General features: G+C 44.4%; 1 protein-coding gene across 2 annotated transcripts in view; it reads left to right on the top strand.

Annotated features, from left to right (window-relative positions):
• Positions 1–1,301: 1,301 nt before the first annotated feature.
• CTNNA2 (catenin alpha 2) overlaps positions 1,302–13,670 on the top strand; it is a 466,643-nt gene continuing 454,274 nt past the window's right edge. For both annotated transcript variants that reach the window (XM_066185389.1, XM_066185388.1), the window contains exon 1: positions 1,302–1,384. The gene's annotated coding sequence lies outside the window, so the exon portion shown is untranslated. The remainder of the gene's footprint in view (positions 1,385–13,670) is intronic.

The following is a 13,670-nucleotide window of genomic DNA, read 5'->3' as shown; positions in this document are numbered from 1 at the left end:
GAATAAGGGGGAATTGAAAGTGCAAGGCTTCGCAGAGAGGACAAAACCCTGGTATTTGGTGCACAGAATCAGCAAATCACAGAGTCAGTTGGGCTGGAAAAGATCGCTGAGATTATCGAGTCCAGCTTACGAGCCAACACCACCGAGTGCCACGTCCAATGTTTCCTTAAACACCTCCAGAGACGGTGACTCCTTGGACAGCCCATCCTAATGCCTAACCACCCCTTTTCTGTGAAGAAATCCCTCCTAATGTCCAACCTAAACCCTGGCTCAGCTTAAGGCTGTGACCCGACACCCTGTCCTGACTCCCTGGGAGCAGATCCCGACCCTCCTGTCAGGTCGGGCTGCCGAACACCCACGGAAGAAAGGATACAGAGTCTTTGTAGCTTAAGAGAACAGGAGAACTGAGGCTATTGCATCAAGTCCTGACGGTACATCCATAACCCACCGATCTTCCCCCTGCGAGGCAGCTGAGCCAGCGCATGGGACCACCACAGGAAGGCACCGAGAGAACGCCTCCAGCGCCTGGTGCCAGCCCTGCCACAGCTCCCAGCGCTGGCCCTGGGCCACCCGGCTGTGCTTGGAGAGTCGCCGCTGCCGGCGCTGCCCTCAGAGAGCCGGGATGCTCTGGGCTGGAAGGGCACCCCGAAGCCCATCTCGTTCCATCCCCTGCCATGGCCGGGGACACCTCCCACAGTCCCAGGTCCCTCCGAGCCCGTCCAACCCGGCCTTGGGCACTTCCAGGGATGGAGCAACCACAGCTTCCCTGGGCACCCTGTGCCAGGGCCTCACCGCCCGCATACGGAGGAACTTCTTCCTATTATCTAATTCCTATTATCAAACCCACTCTCCCTCAGTGTGAGCCCATTCCGCTGGTGCTGTCCCCACCCGCTCTCGTAAGCAGCCTCTCTCCATCACCGCCGTGCCTGCCCTCCGCCTCCCGCGGCGCACCGCCCGTGCCGGGCCCGCGTCCCCCGCTCCCGCAGCGCCCGTGCCCCGCTCTCAGCCCCGCACCTGCCGCAGCCGTGCCCGCTCCGTACTCACGGCCGGCCCCGGAGCCGGGAGCGGCGGCGGCTCCATCCCTCCCTCCCTCGGCGGCAGCGCCCGGCGGCGCAGGCGCGCTGCCGCCTCCTCCCCCCGTGGCTGTGGCGGGGCGGCCGCGGCGGCAGCGCCCGGCTCCGCTCAGAGCCCAGCGAGCGCGGCTCGGGCCGGCGGCGGGAGGAGGGAGCGAGGCGAGCGGGGAGGCGGGGACCGGCCGAGGGAGCCGCGCCGCACAGCCGGCCCGTCAGTGACCGGCGCTGCTGGCGAGGAGGAGGAGGTGGCGGAGGAGGAGGCGACGGCGGCGGCGGCGAGAGATTCTCCCACCCCCACCCACCGAGCTGAGGTGAGGCCAGGGCAGAGCATCCTCCTTTCTTCCCCTCATCCCTTCCTCCCTTTCATCCTTCCTCCCGACCTCCTTCCTTTCATCCTTCTTTCCTTATCCTCCTTCCCCCTTATCTCGCCTTCCCCTCATCCTTCCCTGCGCTTCCTGGTCCTCCTTTCCTTTCTTCTCTCCTTAGCCACCTTTCTCCACTCCTCCCCATCCCCCAGGCTTTCCCCGTGCCCACATTTCGCACCCTCCAGATATAATAATCTTGCCTCCCCCCCGCCTCCCCCCCCCGCAATTCCTTTCTTTTTTTTTTTTTTTTTTTTTTTCCTAAAACATGCAATTTCATTTCTCGCGCAGTGAAAGACCGGGAGAGGGAAAGAGACAGAGTCGGTCACAGAGATAATCCCCCCTCCTGCAAAGCATGGATTCGAATTAATGGTCATTTTGTGGTGTGTGTACTATGGGAAGAGGGGGATTATATTTAGGGAAGAAAAGAGAGGGTCAAAGGTGTGTTGTTTCACTTATTCATCTATTTACCCGCCATCACTTCGAGGTGAAACCTGGCTCCGTATTAAGTCTATTTTTTTTTTTTGGGGGGGGGGGTATTGTTTGAAATTATTCTCTTTTCTTCAGGCGTCAGAGGCTCCTTGCTCCCTTTTCTCCATCCCCCTGCGCGTCCCTGTGCTGCGCGGCGGCGGTGAGCCGGGAGCCGGCGGGGAAGGGTCGCGGGGAGCGGGGCTGGGCGGTGGGGAGGGGGCTGCGGGCAGCTCCTCCATCCCTTCCCTCTAGGCCTCTGCCAGGGTCTGAGACCTTCCCGAGCACTCGCTGCACATCCCAGCCAGCGCCCAGCCCGAGAGGTGCCAGCTCCCAGCGCAGGATCTGCTCCGGCGGCGAGGAGCGAAAGTTTAAAGCGTGGCTTTGTCTCTGCGTGGAGCGCCGGGGATGGCGAGGAGCCGTGGGGATGTTGGCTGGAAGGCGACGGCAGCCAAAGTGTCTCCTTGTGGGGCTTCTCCGAGTGGAAGAAGTTTTGCTCCGCCGTGCTGGTGCTGGTGGGGTGCTGCCAGACTTGCCTGGCTGTCGTGCCCGTTTGGGAGGTGGCGTTGGGGATGCTCGGCGGGACATCCGTGCGCCAGGGCTTCGGGAAAGAAACTTTTATACACATTTACAGCGGGGTGTAGCGTGAGGTGGCAGGTGCTTCCTTCTCTGGAGGTTGAGGGGTGGATGCCCTCCCTCGTGTCTCGCTGGTTGCGTGTGATGCCTGGGTTCTTTTTAAGGTGATGCTCGGGTACTTGGTGGTTGTGTCTCTCTCCTGTGGAGCATTTATTTGATTGCGAGCGTGCTTCGGACAATTCCAGCCTATCCAAACTTCCATTTGCTGAATTTGAAGTTACTTCATACTTCACCAGGATAGAAATGTTATTTTAGAAGTCCACAGATACCACAGCAGCCGATGCTACAGCACAACTCCAGGAGCCTGGATATTTAACGTGAATCTTATACATTCCCTTGGCATCTATTCCTGAAAAATGTTGGACTTGTCAAGACTGCTGTGGGTGCTGTGTGTGTTTTGGAGTGCCAGGTATATGAGGGCCATAAACAGGGGCAGGTTCAAACGATGCTGCTGATGGGAGCACCAGATTTTCCTGGCTTTGTGGCTATTTACAATGCTGCTGGTTTTCCTTTTTTACCTGTAGTGCCTGTGATTGGTACAATGCATTGTATCAGCCTTTTCATACTCCAGGTCAAAGAGGATTCTTTCTAGAGGAGAAAAAGTACTGCCTTGAAGGGTGAAGTTCTGCACTCAATTGTGTAAATGCTTGTTTACAGAAATACCACCTCAGCTGGGTACGAGGTAGCTGTAATTCCATTAATGGGCTCTGCTGGTGACAGAAGCCTCAACAGGAAAGCTCCAGTGTCACTCGAGCCCTTACATGGAAATACAACTGTAATTCATGCAGATTTTCTGAGAGCTCTTTTAATATTAATGTTGAGCATGCACGGTACTACTGAAATGCCTTTGAAGCACTGAAAACCAAGAGTATTTGTAGACTGAGGCTTGAAAGCCAAAGGAAGCAATTAGATCTCCTGCTCTGACCCCTTGACTGTTGTAGTCAGTTGGATTTCATCCAGTTACTCTTGAATGCAATAACTTGCATTTGGCTGAAACATGTTTTCTAGAAAAATTGGAATTTTCATCCGAAGACAGTAAGAGGTAGTGTTTCTGCTGTTTATTAAGTTATTTGGCTTCAGCTTCTAGTCACTGGTTAGTGATCTGCCTTTCTCCACTATGCTAAAGAACTTGAAGTATTTTCTTACCGTGGAAGTATTTATCTGCTGTAACCCAGTATTCCCTCTCTTTTCTACTTGAAAAACTGAGTGAACTGAAATTCTTTAAATTTGTCCCTGCATGCATTTCCCTCACAACTCAGTTTCTGGAGATTGTTTTTTTCAAATCCACTTTTTCAGCATTTTTATGAAAACGTGAGCTGGATGCAGCACGCCAGAGCCTTGTCTCAGGAGTTTTTTGTGCATTTAAATACTACCTCTCAGGTATTACTGTGCTTCTGCATCACATTTCCATGTTAAACCTTCATTTGCAGCCCTGCATTTTGATCTGCTTTTCTCTGAGTACTCTCACAGTGGCAACCCCTTTGCAGGACTGTTTCTTTCCACAAGAGTTCATCATTCCATAGACTGGCATGTGTTTTCCTGATTGCAGCTTTATAACTTTGTATGTGGCTTTTTTAAATAACCTTTTGTTTCCAGCATTGATTGATTATACCCAACACTCCTGATGGCTTTTTGTAACTGATTTATCTCAGTTATGGAGCACTCTATCAATTTATACTTGTGCAAATTATATCATGATTTATGGTGTAGGCTTATAAATAATTGAAAGGGTGTTTCGTGGTAGTGGCTCCGCCTTTGGGGAACCCCATGTTAATCTGAGTTATGTTGTGATGAGCTCTTCTCAAAAGCTGTTTTTTTTTTTTTTCTTTTTGACATGTCACTTTACCAGTTCTTCACCAGTTTAATTGCAGGCTCTCACAGAACACTGCAGCAAGTGCTAGAGAATTTTATACATGCAGACAGATATTTCTGCCAATTGGAAATATCAGTCATATCAAGGAATTAAACCACAATCATTTGAGAAAGTCAGCTTTCATTATTTTACTTCCTATTATTTGTTACAGAGCTCTGAGGTATCAGTTGAATCCCATATAATTTTTCTTAAATTACTTTTGTTCAGGACTGCCATTGTTCTAACCCTCCTATGGTTACAACCACTGTCTCACTGGATCTTTTGGAGAGATGGTTGTAACATCAGTGTTCATTCAGACTCTTGGAATTTCCCCAGGATTTTCAGTATTCCTAAAAATCCCTGTTGGTGAGAGAGGTAACTGGGACACTTCTGAGAGTGCTCCTCCATGGTGATCTTTGGTGCTGCTAACAGAAAATGTTTACTGCAAAGTAAAACTGTTTTAACATTGTATTTGCCGTGGGATCAAGAAGTAATTAGTATTCTCATGAGGTACCAGCAAATCATCAACTTCTTTGCACATGCAGAATTACTTTTTGAATGTATCTGCCCTTTTGCACTATTGGTGTAGCTCAGAGTCCCTGTTTAGCACCACACCTGTGTGACTGCTGAGATTTCTTCTGTTCCCACAGTTCCCCCCTGCTTTTTTCCTACTGCCAAAAATTGTCTTCATCCTCACCTATTCGTTTTTTCACACCTACTGTTTCAGAAAGTACGTACTTTTTTATCCCTTAACACTTTTCTTCTTGTTACATATGAATTATAACCACAGTATTTATTGAAATCTGTTTTGTGGCCAATTTGTAGTAGTTATGACAATGCCTTGCAGGTATTACATGCTGTCTGAATGCACCAGCATGAGAATATTTTTTTTTCTGTCTGCAGCGACAGAACGATGTTTTATTACATTTTAGGTGACTAGGCTTTCCTGTTAATACAGCATATTCCAAGGCTTGGCTGAGGAAAGCTGAACTCTTTATTCACTTGCTCCACAGTTTGTTCATAGGTGAATAATGCAAAGGAATACTTTGAATTTAGATATAATATCAAATGGTCATGGAAAGATGAAGGGCAGCTATACAGAAATAATCATAAAATTGCAGAATGATTTGGGTTGAAAGAGACCTTTAAGATCATCTAGTCCCACTCCCCTGCCATGGGCAGGGGCACCTTCCGCTATCCAGGCTGCCCCAAGCACCCATGTCCAGCCTGGCCTTGGGCACTTCCAGGGATCCAGGGGCTGTCACAGCTTCTCTGGGAAACCTGTGCCTCACTCACAGGGATGAATAAGTAAATAAATAGTACAGTATGCAGTTGGAAATGAGAAGGGCAACGTGCAGAAATAAGGAGTAGCAGCACTAAGCTGTCTGGAGGAATTGTTCCCTTAAAGCTGCTCTAGGTAAGGTGCAAGGAGGAGATATAAAAAAGACCAGAATGGGCAGGGAAGATGAAAGTTACAAAAAGAAAGTAGTATTTCAGAGGAGGGTGAGAGCTACTGCTGGCTAAGATAAACTTGTTGATTTTTCAGAAACACTACATTTGTTACATTTGTTAGGATTAAGTGCTCTGAAAACATTTTTGAGGCACAGCTTCCCAAGCCAGCAGCTGCAGGGAGCAGGAGCAGCTGAAGTTCTCATTCCTCTCTTGAGCTTCAGTACTGGTGGGTGAGATCTTCCAGCTGGATCAACAACACCTGAACCTGACTGGGAGCAAACTGCTGCCGAGTCACACACAGAGAATCACACACAGAATCCCTGGGCTGGAAGAGACCTCCAGGATCATCGAATCCAATCCAGCCCTAACACCTCAACTAAACCATGGCACTGAGTGCCACATCCAGTCTTTTTTTAAACACATCCAGGGATGGTGACTCCACCACCTGCCCAGGCAGACCATTCCAATACTTTTTCACCCTTTCTGTAAAAAACTTTTTCCTGATATTCAACCTATATTTCCCTTGGCGCAGCCTGAGCCTGTGTCCTCTCGTTCTGTCAGTTGCTGCCTGGAGAAAGAGACCAACCCCCACCTGGCTACAGCCACCTTTCAGGAAGCTGTAGAGAGTGATAAGGTCACCTCTGAGTCTCCTTTTCTCCAGGCTAAACAACCCCAGCTCCCTCAGCTGTTCCTCACAGGGTTTGTGTTCCAAGCCCCTCACCAGCCTTGTTACCTCCTCTGGACGCGCGCAAGCATCTCGGCGTCCTTCCTAAATTGTGGGGCCAGAACTGGGCACAGCACTCAAGGTTCAGCCAGCCTGCCTTGAGCAGTGTTGGAAAATAAAGACAAGATTTTTTTAAGGCTGTTGTAAGACAAAAGTTGAAGAAGTGACAACAAAGACCGGAAACCAGGTTTTGTCCTGTATAAAAGAAGTGGTTGATAACTAAGTTTGCAACATTGTAAGTTCTGGTGCTCCGCATATAAGTAGGATGTGGGACTGTTGGAGCAGGTCCAGAGGAGGGCCAGGAAGTTGCTAAGTGGACCAGAGCATCTTCCCCATGGAGATAGATTGAGAAAGTTGGGGCTGTTTCAGCCTGGTGAGGAGAAGGTTGTGTGGAGACTTCATAGCACTTTCCATTAACTGAAGGGGCTGCAGGAAGTTGAGTGGGATTCTTCATCAGGAGCTGTAGTGACAGGACAACGAGTGATGGGTTCAAACTGAAAGAGGAGAAATTTAGGTTAGAAATACAGAGAAATCCTTCCCTGTGAGGGGGGTGAGGCTCTTGCACAGGTTGCCCGGAGAAGCTGTGGCTGCCCCTGGATCCCTGGGAGTGTCCAAGGCCAGGTTGGGCTGGGAGTAACCTGGGCTAGTGGAAGGTAGCCCTGCCCATGGCAGAGGGTTGAAACAAAATGGTCTTTAAGGTCCCTTGCGAGCAAAACCATTCCACGATTCTATTCTATGATTCTAATTTATTGTATTGTATCTTCTTACTGTCTTAGTGGAATCCATTGTACATCTAAATATATCCTGGATTGATAGCGCTGTTGTATCGAGTCTTTGGTTGGGCAGGCTCAGCACTCCACAGCTGTAAAGGAATTTTGTATCAGGTTTCTGGATAAGAGCTCTACATCTCAGTTTTCTCCTGATTTCCTCAGCATCACACACGAGCCACTGAGCGAGCAGTGATATCTGGTTCCAAGCAGTGGTTGGATACAGAAAGGCATTCCTGAATGTTTTCAAACACTAGGATAGGTTGAAGTCGTATTTATACAACAAAAGATCAGCTGCTCTGGGGAAATAAACTGTTGTGACCATCCGTTACCAGTAGAGTTGGTTGGAAGGCAGGATTTTTCTGTTCCTTATATTTTGAATCAGTTTTTGTTTTGGTATGGAATGAGCAGGTTAATTTTAAAATTGCCAGCAAAATGAACAGTCCCATAGCAGGACTATACAACCCTCATACATATTTTATTGTTTCAGATGTCTTGTGCTGTCATCAAAGCACAATGACTTTGTAAGGGGCAGGAGTAAAGCTTTGCTGTAGTTTTTTGTTGGTTGTGTGGAGAAAGCACACCTTTCCTTGAAGTACTTTAACTGTGCTGAATCAGCATTTTCTGATAGCCAGGCTTTTTTTTTTTTCTTCTCCTCTGGAATATTTTTTGTCTAGCTGTGCTTTTCAGCCACATCACCCCCTGCATTAGTATTCTGGTACAGGGAACAGTGGAGAGACATTTTCAGTCTTGCAGCAGAGACTGCCCAAGTTTTCAGGCTTCTTAAGTAATGAGAATTACTCAGTTAAGTGAAGCTGAATACTGTAACATTAAGAACATCTCACAGGGATTGCATTTGAGAAGTAAGAAAAATAGTAGATTTTGTAGTTATACAAAAGAATTTCTGTGTTCAGAATATTTTAAAGATATTTTTGTAGATACTCCAATCTGCTGTTATTACTGGTGTTACAGTCATTATTGTGTGACATTTCTTTCTCCTGTGGACTTGTCCTTTCCTTTGAAGCTTTGCATGAAAAAAACCAACAAGCATATGTTACAATATGCTTAAAGCAGACAAGAACATTCAAAAATGGAAGGCAATTTGAATGTAAGTGGAACTTAAATCCTGAATATAAAAAGTGGAAGAGGTTTCAGTCAGGGGAGGCTCCCAGCTGCCCAGGTGACTTCTGCAAATGGGGCTTAAGCTTTTAAGTTACTTAGAGCTTCTAAATAGATTATTCACTTTGCCCTTTTCTACAGCTAATCAACCTGAATTTTTAATACGCTGTTATTTACTAACAAAACCCACTCTTGCATATTCCATTGAATTTGTTTTTATGGCAGATCTCCATGAAAGCCCGTTCAGCACAGCAGGAGCAGCTGAATCTCTCAGTTCTCTCAGTTGTGCTTGTAAGGAAAGGATCAATTGGAAATATTCCTTATGGTTTAAATACTGAAGCTGTGTCCATCCTGTGCAGAGCTGACAAAACCAGTTTTATCAGTTCTCTACGTCTTTTCAAACATCAAAAGAAATTCCAAAAGCCTTCTTCCTAGAGATTTAACTTTCAAGTTAGACTGCGGAGGAAAGCACTTAAAAAATAGAGTAAAATTTCGGTAAGCACTGGTTTTAGTTCTGTTGTAGTGCCATCATGTCAGTAGCAATAGTTATGTCCTTTCCATAGGATCCACACTAAGAAAAATGAATAAATTCTTTCAAAAAGAGGTATAAGAATTATTTGCAAACAGATGACCTGAGGCAGATGTTTTTATGGAATTAGGTTTTTTTTTCTCCTTTGATACTTCTAGAAATACATTTTGTTGTTTGCTTCTTGGGGCAGTGAAATTTCTTCTTCAAGGCTGTTCTGTAACTTTTAAATTAATTTGGAGATTTCTGTAAATTAACAGTTTAAATGAATGAATATAAATCAACAGAGAATAGGTGCGATGTCCTCTGTCATTAAATATTAACTTTCTTGAATGTAATCATCGGGTCTTTCTTCCACATATAAAATTACCAGCTGTGATAAGTTACTCATGGTTAATTCTTCATGATATTTATGGAGAAACTTTGAATATAGAACCCAAATACTATTTCTTCTTCTGCGTCTCTGTAAAAAATTATACGATGAAAATGGTTATTTCATTTTTTACGACAATAGGACAAGATTGATTCTAACATTTTTTATTGTGACAGAATATTTAAATAAAAATGTGTCATCTGTGCTTGGTTCTGATAGAGAATTTATCAAAGTGCTTCATGAATTGTTATCCCATGGTTACAAATGTTTACTGTTCAGATAAGAGACTGTACAGACTTATAAGGAAAAGTATAAAATAGATAACAACTAAAATATGAAGTGAGAAAAATCCAGGGTAAGCAGGAGAATATATTGTAAAATATTGGAAAGTTGGTTACTTTAATTCTTGCAATTAAAATCCACAGGTGACTCTTTAAAATGAAGTTGTAGAATAGCAAAGAAACAACTTCCATAAAAGTACCATTTATTACCCTTTTTTCCCGCCTTAATGGGGTCAAAGTGAGAGAGATTCGTATATTTTTATTGCAGCATATGAACTCCTTTCTACTTCTTGTGCAGATAGTCTTCAGTGCTTACTATAATCAAGTCAGAAATGCAAATTCAGAATTACAGCTGCTTGGTCTAATTTTAAACGTCTCCATTATCTCCGTCATCTACACTCTCCGTGCTTGGATGCTCCGCAGAAATACTTCTAAGAACAAGAAATTGTCAGGAAGCCTGTGAATGAAGGAGGATGAGGTGGTGTAGGGAGAAAATCAGGACAAAAACGCTCTGGCAAATGTCCTGCTTGGCTTGGAGGCTGCAGAGTTTGCAGAACTCTTACTTGGTTTGCATGGGGTGGCCCATGCTCCCCCTAAAATTCAAGCTGAATTTCATTTACTTGGATGAATTTTTGGACTCTTGGCTTTGCTAAGTATTGTTTCTGGGTCACATCTCATACCTAGGAAGAACAGGAAGGTGAAGAAAAGGAAAGAGAAGAACTATTTCTAGCCTGTGATTTAATTTTCCTTGCATGGCTCAGGGAGAATTCCGTGTGTGGCTAAGGCAGCAAACTGAATCCCTTGAAGCGTTAATTTGCTCTCGCACTCTAATTGCATCCTTGAACAAAGTTGGGGTTTTTTCTTTTCATACCCAAATTCCAATCCTTGCATTGAGGCCTGAGCCCAGGGGATGCAGGTGAGTGTAGAGGAAGTGCTCAGGTGCTTTCAAGGTGCTGAAGAGCAGTGGGGACACAAGAGCTGGGCACGAGTCTCCTACTCATGCAGTGTTTGGATGAAAACCAGCAGCAAATCTCGTACACATTTTATCATTCTCTGTATGCTCTCCTCATCTTCTGAATAACTTAAGTGCATTTCTAGAGCATTTTCTGCAAATGCTTTATGGTTTGCCTTATTCTAATTCTGTAATTTCTACCAACTGAATTTTGTTTAGAAATTCAGCCTAAGTGCTAGAAAATGTCTGGGGTATCTGTGTTCAGATACTTACCTTCATTTGGCTGGATAAGAAACAACATTTTATTATTGATTTTAATTAGATTTAGTATATTTAAGTTTAATTTCCTTAATGTGATCAGTGAAACCATCACCTTGTTCTTGTGGAGTCTTCTTGGAATGCCAGCCAAAGGTATTGAATGGTCCCAGGTGATCTCAGATGCTGCAGCACAACCTAATTTACATGACAGAGTAGTATGGAAGCATACATTTTGTGCAAACATTGCCAGAAAGCCTTCAAAATTAATGTCTTGAAGTAGTTGAGAAAGCTGAGTGACTGTAGTAGCCATGGTAACTTTTTTCCCTTTTGCTTTTAAGTAGAAACCTCGTTGATTACAAAGCTCCGTGTGAGCCTTGAGCTGGGGATCCTCTCAGCAAACTACAAATGTGGTGGCAGCAAAGGAGAAATCCCAGATAACTGGGCAGATTCAACACAGGGAGAGCAGTGTGGATTGGATGCAAAAATAGTAGGCTTGCAAACACAATTAGGTTGAGAGCTCTAATTGTGGCAGAAATGTTTTTTTGGAGGCTCCACACTCCATGTTCTCCTTTTTTGCTGCTCGTTTTAGAGCTATTTTGGCTTGACATGTGCTGAAGCTGCACATCCCCTTTAGCTCAGATGCTGCCAGACATTAACTTTGGACTGACAGATCCTTGCAAAGTTGGTTGCATCCTAAGGGTGGAGTCAGCTTAACTTTATTTTAATTGTTTTATGGCTTTTGGGTTCAGGAGAATGATGCTGAGATGCACTGACAACATGAGTGTGTTCAGGTCTCTTGTCAGCTTAATGAGTTTATTTTTGCTGGGTTGTTGACAGTCAGCCAGAAGAAACAAAAAAAATTACATAGTCCAAGAACAGTTTCTTGGCTGGTTTTTCATATAAAGATCAGTCAGGAGGAAGAGGAAACACTAGAGATGGATATTTTGAATATTTTTTTTTTAACCAGTTTTCATAATGGTGCAAAAATGGGGATCTCTTAGTTTTGCTATCTCTGCACCATAAAAACATTAGAGGTGGTGTGAGGTTTGTTCTGTTGCCACGATACCTAGAAGAAATGATTGTGCCACCCTCGGGGTGCTGCAGGATTTGTGATGTGTAAAGCTTTTCCTGGTCAACCCTTGGGAGATAATCCACAGTAATTAAATATTTCTTGAAACAGAGTGAGATGGGCTGTGTAATGATTAAGAAATGGGTGGATCAGAGAAATCAATGTTTGATTACACAAAAGTCACCTTTAATGCAGGGCTGAAAACCACATTCCCCAGAGAAATACCACAGGAAGTTTATCAAGGGCAAGTCCTGCATTCTGCACCTGGGATGGCACAGCCCTGGATGTGTGGACAGACTGCGGAATGATATCCAGCTCAGGATATTGTGTGATTCTATAAAACAAGATATTGGAGTGTAAACACTTCTGGTGTGCTTGAAGTTTCTGCTGAGAATTGCACAGACTGATTGTATCTCCAAAAATTTTGAGTAACCTTCTACACTCACCCCTTGGCTGGGCTGGTTCGGATGTTTCTCTTTCATTGCTGTTTTTCATTAATAGGTTGTTTTTCATTAGGGTGAAAGCAAGATGCTGTAAATGAGGAAAGAATTTTGAAATCACTCTTTAAAAAAAATGTGGTTTTAATAATTTCCACCTAGCTTTAATTGGAAATTGGAATGGAAGTCACCTCTGGGCCATTGCAGCTCTGTTGTGGGAAATGCAGGCAAAGCACCGCTGCTGTGGGGCTGGTACATCACAGCAAGACTTTCAACACCTTCCAGTACTTAGAGGTCCTCTTACTAAGAGGAAAGTATGTAAATACAAAAAAAGGAAAAAGTACTGAGCAGGTAGACCTCCTTTATGCATTAAAATAAAACTGAAGCACCCATATTGAATCTAAACTCTGGTCTTCACTTAATCCCCCTTTTGCAGTAGATTCAGTGCCTTGAATCTGAAATCCGTTTCTCCAGTTTCAAGAAATGTGCAAAGCATGAGGAACACTTGACAAGGACTGAGCAGAAAGATTTATTTTACCAGGAGCCTCTTCCAGCATTACAGATGGTTTCTGCCTGTCTTGTCTAAGGGACTAGTTTGGGTACTCAGATTATGCAAGATTAAATCCTTGATCCTCTGAAATTAATTACAGAATTTTCATCAATGTTGCAAAGCTCTTACCCAACACTTCTGGAGCTGGTTCTGCCTTTGGCTGTGGATTGTGTCTGTGTCTTTTTAAAAAAGTGTGGCTAGAGCCAGTCCTGTGTGCTATTACAGTGATACATAAATTGCTTCTATCTCTATAAAATTCAGATGTTTTTCTGTGTTACCTTATAGAGCAGTCATGAGCACTGATTGTGTCTGTTACATGCTTTAGAAAGCAAATGATTTATGTGAGCAGGATTTTTTTTTTTGCCATTTTAACATTAAAAAAAACATTAGCAGTAAGTGTCTGGTACATCAGCTCTATTTTGCATCTGATTTCTGAGCTGCTGCAAATACACAATACATGCTGCTCAATCTTTCATTTTAATGAGCTGTTTTTTTGTATTGTTGATTTAATCTGAAGACTGCTTTTCCTCTAAAGTGAGAAACTTCTTTTGTCATGATGGGCCAGTAGAAGAAAAACATTACAGGTGGATTGAGTTTTGTAAATCTAACGGAGGGACCTTGCAGTGTTCGGCTTTGATTCTCATTTAGGGCATGGGTCTCATGCAGGTCTGATTCTATACAGTATTCTGGGGTATAACCTAGTGCTTCAAACAACCAGACCAAAGCCGTACCAAAGTGCTGAGTAACCTGATAAGTTTCACTTTAAGTATT

This window comes from Chamaea fasciata, unplaced genomic scaffold, assembly GCF_029207755.1.
Source record: "Chamaea fasciata isolate MVZ Bird 193981 ecotype frontalis unplaced genomic scaffold, bChaFas1.0.hap1 SCAF_6, whole genome shotgun sequence".
Taxonomy (NCBI): Eukaryota; Metazoa; Chordata; class Aves; order Passeriformes; family Sylviidae; genus Chamaea; species Chamaea fasciata.
Note: the sequence above shows the minus strand (reverse complement) of the source record. Positions and strands in the feature narration are given on the sequence as shown.